The sequence below is a fragment of the Belonocnema kinseyi genome, chromosome 10, assembly GCF_010883055.1.
Source record: "Belonocnema kinseyi isolate 2016_QV_RU_SX_M_011 chromosome 10, B_treatae_v1, whole genome shotgun sequence".
In the NCBI taxonomy this organism is placed as follows: domain Eukaryota; kingdom Metazoa; phylum Arthropoda; class Insecta; order Hymenoptera; family Cynipidae; genus Belonocnema; species Belonocnema kinseyi.
Window position 1 is genome coordinate 104,256,054 of NC_046666.1, and position 5,664 is coordinate 104,261,717.

Genomic DNA, 5,664 nt, shown 5'->3' on the forward strand with positions numbered 1-5,664 from the left:
ATCATGATTTTTTCTTCTAGTTTGGTGATCGGACTTGGAATTTTTCGTAATAAAAATGAAGGGGCAAATACATAAACCCTAGCGAGGGCCCAGCTGGGCATTTCCACAGTGGGCTGACTTTATAGGGCCTCTGGAGGGCCACTAATAAAAAAAGGCTAAGCTGGGCATTTTCCACACGGGTACCCTCCTGTCATTAAAAAAACTATCTTTAGATTGGCAAAAGCCACTTTTTCTAAAAGAAAAAATTCCAAGAATTTTCATTTATTCATTTCGATTGCTTATGAAATTAACAAATATAATTACATATATATCATATCTCAAAATATCGTAAGTGTTTTAAATGATTTAAAGGTATCCAAACTTGAAAAAATCGCTTATTGAAATTTGCTGATACAAAATTTTATTATAACAATTGCTATTGTTAATCTTTTATGAAACACGGTGGTCCTGATGCAAGGAAAAGTGGAGCCAAAATGGATTCAAAACCGATATCGTTTGGAGATTAAAAAATGTATATTTAAATTCCTCGCTGATCGGTCTCGCAAGTTATTCATGTTTTTGAATTTATACTATCTCATGAAAATCAGAGTAGAACATGAATTATTTTGAATGCGCGATTTTTCCATCTGTCTAAAATTCCACAATAAGAATAAGATACCTCCTAAACTTATTCACTTCTATTTCCATAGCAACCGCCACACAGTTTTCAATATATTTAATTCCTTCTAATTGTATCGGTAATGCACCTCACAGAGATATTTTTTATTTCTTAGAAGTGGTCATATTTTGATTTTATTTAATATCTTCTAATAAGTTCACAAAATATGTGTAGTAAGTTGTTTTAATTCCTTCATGCGGAATGTAAATTCTGACATTTCAATTCTCATCAATTTAACTCTGCCTCTCTAGAGTTAAAATTATTTAAATTCACACATTTGCATAGATTTCTTTGTTGCATTTTTTAAGACGTGTAAATAAATTATTAAAATATAAATAAATATAAATTTGAATATTTTTCAAATTTATAAGTTATAAAAAGATTTAATAATGAAAAATAGGTTAAATAAATGCTTTCGTTAAATTTTACTAACTCGATTGAGAGGAATAGGAACACTTTTTCTGTTCCCGTTGGGGGATTTTTAGCCGGAGGAAAAATCGCGTAATCATAGGAATACAAATTCTTAATTTTTCTTAATTCAACGCCTGAAACCGGGAAGCTTTTCCCCTAAAATTCTGAATTTATGATTTCATATTTTAACCACAGAATATAAATATCTAAATACAAGACTGTCCAGAGAGCTTTCTTCTAAAAATGGCCTGGTTCTTGTTTTATTGCAATTAATTGAAAATTTAATGCATTTTGTGCACCTGGGAAGTAGCAAACGACTATCATAAGTGTACCAATAGTGAAAGGAATTTAGGGCCAATCATATCCGAATTAAACCAGATTGTTATTTTTTCGACGATACTTAAAACGTTGTAAAAACTCAGGATCGAGCTCATGATTTGATTGAGTGCCTGTCATGCCTCACTCAACCTTCCCATTGTTAGAGATAAGAACTATTAAGTAGTTTAGTTTAGTTTTAAGAACTATTAAGAACTAATAAGAAATATTACACTTGAAGGGTATGCAATAAAAAGCCTTTTCTTCAGAAATTCCTTTTCCATAATTTCCAACCGAAAACTCGAAATTCATAATTTATCTCTCTTTTTTTTCTTGAATCTTTGTTTCAAATATAGCTGCTTGCTTCACAATGAATGTACTGTTGCTCAGGATTGATGACTTTTTGTGTCCTAGTATTTTAAATGTAACTTTTCACATTTCTAATTAGTGTTCTAATTTTTATTATCTTAAAATTAAGTCTGAAGTTTTCTGATTACATATATCCATTATGCCAAACGCTAGCTTAGCTTATATTAGCATATTTTAATCATAGTCATTTAATAATATGTTGTATTACCTTTAGCCATCTGTAATTAACTTGAACTTTTTCTTTTTTTAACCTACGTCATATTTGTCATTTGATCAGATTTGTTATATTTTACTGTAAAAATATGTAAAGTTTGGTCCTCAGAGGACTGCTTAGCTCTAGGGACTTAATAAATAAATAAATAATTATAATAATAAATTTAAGAAATTGTTATGATAGTCTTGTACGGAATTCAAAAATCAATGTTTTTCTTTTTGTGACTTTTTTACATATCATGCGTTGTTTGGCTTCAAATGTTCATTTTATTTATTTTTTTTTGTAATTTAAAAATGCTATAACTCTGATAATTTTCTTTTTATAAAAAAGGACATGAAGATCAATTGATTTTCAGAAATAGACCTTCAGTGAATTTCCACGTAATTTGAATTCTTTAGATCAAAATATAAATTTTATATTTTTCCGCTGTATTTTCGTGAAATTAAACTAAATTGTCAAGTCCTATACAAAGATTGTTGAAATCAAATTTGTTAGGAAATTTAAAAATTCATAACTACTTTTTCAGATGTTTGCGTCTATTTTGAATCGTCTGGAACAAAATTTTAATTTGATATATTTTCCACTGTATTTTCGTAAAATTAAACTAAATATACAAATATATTATACTAAATATAACTCATATACAGAAAAATATTAAAATAGATTTGTTTAGAATTTTTAATAATTTATTATTCCTTTTACGATGTTTTACTGTATTTTGAATCGTTCAGATCAAAATTAGAATTTTCTTTTTTTCCAATGTATTTTTGTAAAACTGAACTAAATATGCCAAGCCTTATAAAACAATTGTCAAAATAAAATTCTTTAGGACTTTTCAAAAGTTATCATTCTTTTTTGAGATCTTCTTCTGTATTTTAGGGTAGTATACTTTTCGCTCCCGAGCATTCACAGGTGGGCACCGGCTAGGGGGAGCCAACGTCCCCTTCCACTGCACGGACTACGGATCTATCCTCTTCTATTACGCCCGCTCAAGCAACGTCCAACCCTTCTCTCCTTCAACCTTCCTAGTTCAGTGATATCTGAAATTGTACTGAAAATATATTTTTATGCTTTTTTCCGCACCAGTCTAGAGGTAAAAAAAATAATAAGGCACGTTTTTTTTTAGTGGTATCCCCAGTAGGCATAATCTACGTGCCAATACTATACAATACTATACAATGCCAAAGTAATTTAAATAAGAATTTTGGCCATATAAATCTCTAAAGCGTGAAGCATCTAGAGACTTTTACTTTTGGAGTCTGCCATAATAACGCGATATCAGTTCAACAAAGGTCAATCTCGAAAGTTGGGAGCGTAAAGTCAATCGCCCGTATATTTGATCGTTTGGATCGAAACTGAAATTTTCTATTTTTTCACTGTATTTCTGTAAAATTAAATTAAATTGAAAAGTCCTGCAAAAATTGTTTAGGCATTTCAAAAGTTATAATTCCTTTTTGAGATTTTTCCACGTACTTTGAATGATTTAGATAGAAATTCCAATTTTCGGTTTTTCCACAGTATTTTCGATAACTAAAACCAAAATGACAAGCCTTACCAAAAAATAGATAAAAAAAATGTTTGTGAGACCTTTAAAAAATTATAGTTCCTTTCTTAAAATTTTTTCTGTAATCTCATCGTTTCGATTTTACCCAGATTTATTTTATAATTAATACATTAAACAAAATTATAAAATTAATTCAAAAATTGCTTATTATTATTTTGTGTTTTTACTAAGCTATTACTCGGTAAACCCGGTTATACATTATAGTCACGGATGTTGTAGGTATACAATTACGAGCGGCGACGAGCGTTGGAGGTGCCAACAGCCATATCTGGATGCTTTCTTAGAGCTACCATCTACCACTTCACGGGTTTTGAGTTGCTCATTTCCTGAATGTCAAAAAAGTTTCTTACAATGCGATAGGTATTTAACAACACCACTTTCTGAGCTGCTGCCAATACCCTACTGACTCCTAAATGTTCAAGATGTTCAGTGCATCTTGCGTGCACATTGCCTGTAGCCGAAATCACAATGGGCTGAATAGATGCATGATTCACAATTTCACATTCCTCCATATGGTCTTTACTTCATGCCTTAACTCGCTATACTTGTGGATCTTAGTTGTATAGGTTGACTGCAAATTTCTGTTAAGCAGACAAGCAATGTCGATGATGTAGACTCTTCCACCTTTTTTTCTCGCATCACGATGTCAGGTCAATTGACCCGCAAGTAATGATCCGTTTGGATAGTAACATAGTTGATGTTCCACTGCTTACCGTTTGTCGCAGATGTTCTTGCTGGCCAGCTGTTTGATTAGTGAGATCTGCCTGACCATTTCGCCGCTCACAATCGTCACCGTCCCGCATGCTGTGGCCCCCAGCTGTGGCTCCAGGGGTGCCCCGACGATCCTCGGGATGCGTTAAGCGTTTCAAAATCTTTAATATATTTTCCATTTTTCATGGATGGGTTTTCACTCGATCATTGACGGACTGGGTTGCAGTCAAGTACACGATGGGGGGACCTACAGCTTAATTGGGTTTCGAACCACCAGAACCTCGGTAAAGGTAAATTGAAAAATTTCTAGGGGTACCGGCTCAGGGATCGAATCCCGGACCATATTGGCTGGTTTTCTTAATCTTTTTTTTTTCATTCTCTTGTCAATTATAGCAGGAAATTTATGCAGGCAATTAAAATATAATTAAGCCATGTTTTGCCTTAATTTAGTGATTGTAAGAGGTGATTATTATTGACAGGTAAATTAGTGTGGTCTTTAATGAAAGACAGAAGCGAATGCTAGAACGTTAGAAATATGGCTTCAAGTTTCAACCTTCAAAATAAAATAAATTAAAATTACATACTTTTCCGATTCAACAATTTTCAATTCTGGGCGTCGCATCTTTTTTTAGTACTTTTTGTCGTATAATCAAAGAGAGAAAAAAGATATATCCAGATATTGAACGGATTAACCGATATTCTTCTGTCTTTTTTTAATCGTCTCGTCGTTATGTAATGAACCGAATGCAGAATATTAAAATAGTATTCCTTAATATTTCATCAATTTTAATTTTTTTAACCCGGCTGTAACCTCTAACAGTAGGAAAGTTGAGTGAAGCGTGACAGGCACTCAATCTCAATCCTGGGATTGATTCAAATTTTACGATGTTTCAAGTATTGTAGAAAGAATAACACTCTAGAATATAGATCACCCGCCGTTTCATATCGAGAAACAGGCCCCAATATTCCGTTTACCATGAGTACACTTATGATGGCGGTTTGCTACTTCCCAGGTGTATAAAATGCATCAATTTTCAATTAATTGGAATAAAACAAGAACCAAATTATTTTTTGAAAAAAACTCTTTGTTTGATTCTGTATTTAGACATTTATATTCTGTGGTTAAAATATGAAATTGAACAATTCAGAATTGTAGAAGAAAACCTTGGCTTCAAACAGCTGTCAAATTCGCTAGGGGCAAACTAAATGTAAACGGTAGCGTTGTTGAACGCCATATGCTAAGCACATAATCTAAAGGCAATTATACCAGTCGGTACATCTGTGTATGCATGTATATATGTATGAATGGAAGTGTCCTTTTTATTTCCATATGAAATAATTCTGTTTTTTTTAGAAACATGGGGACGTTTTTGATTTTCTGAAAATGGAACACATGTTACAAGGTCATGGGGGGGGGGGGGG

The 5,664-nt window shown here is 32.3% G+C and overlaps 2 protein-coding genes across 2 annotated transcripts in view; one reads left to right on the forward strand and one right to left on the reverse strand.

Moving 5' to 3' along the window:
• Window positions 1-5,664, reverse strand: part of LOC117181674 — a 127,972-nt gene that overhangs the window by 21,370 nt on the left and 100,938 nt on the right. The window lies entirely within an intron of this gene.
• The window catches only part of LOC117181673 (transmembrane inner ear expressed protein), a 269,684-nt gene that overhangs the window by 20,244 nt on the left and 243,776 nt on the right, over window positions 1-5,664 (forward strand). The window lies entirely within an intron of this gene.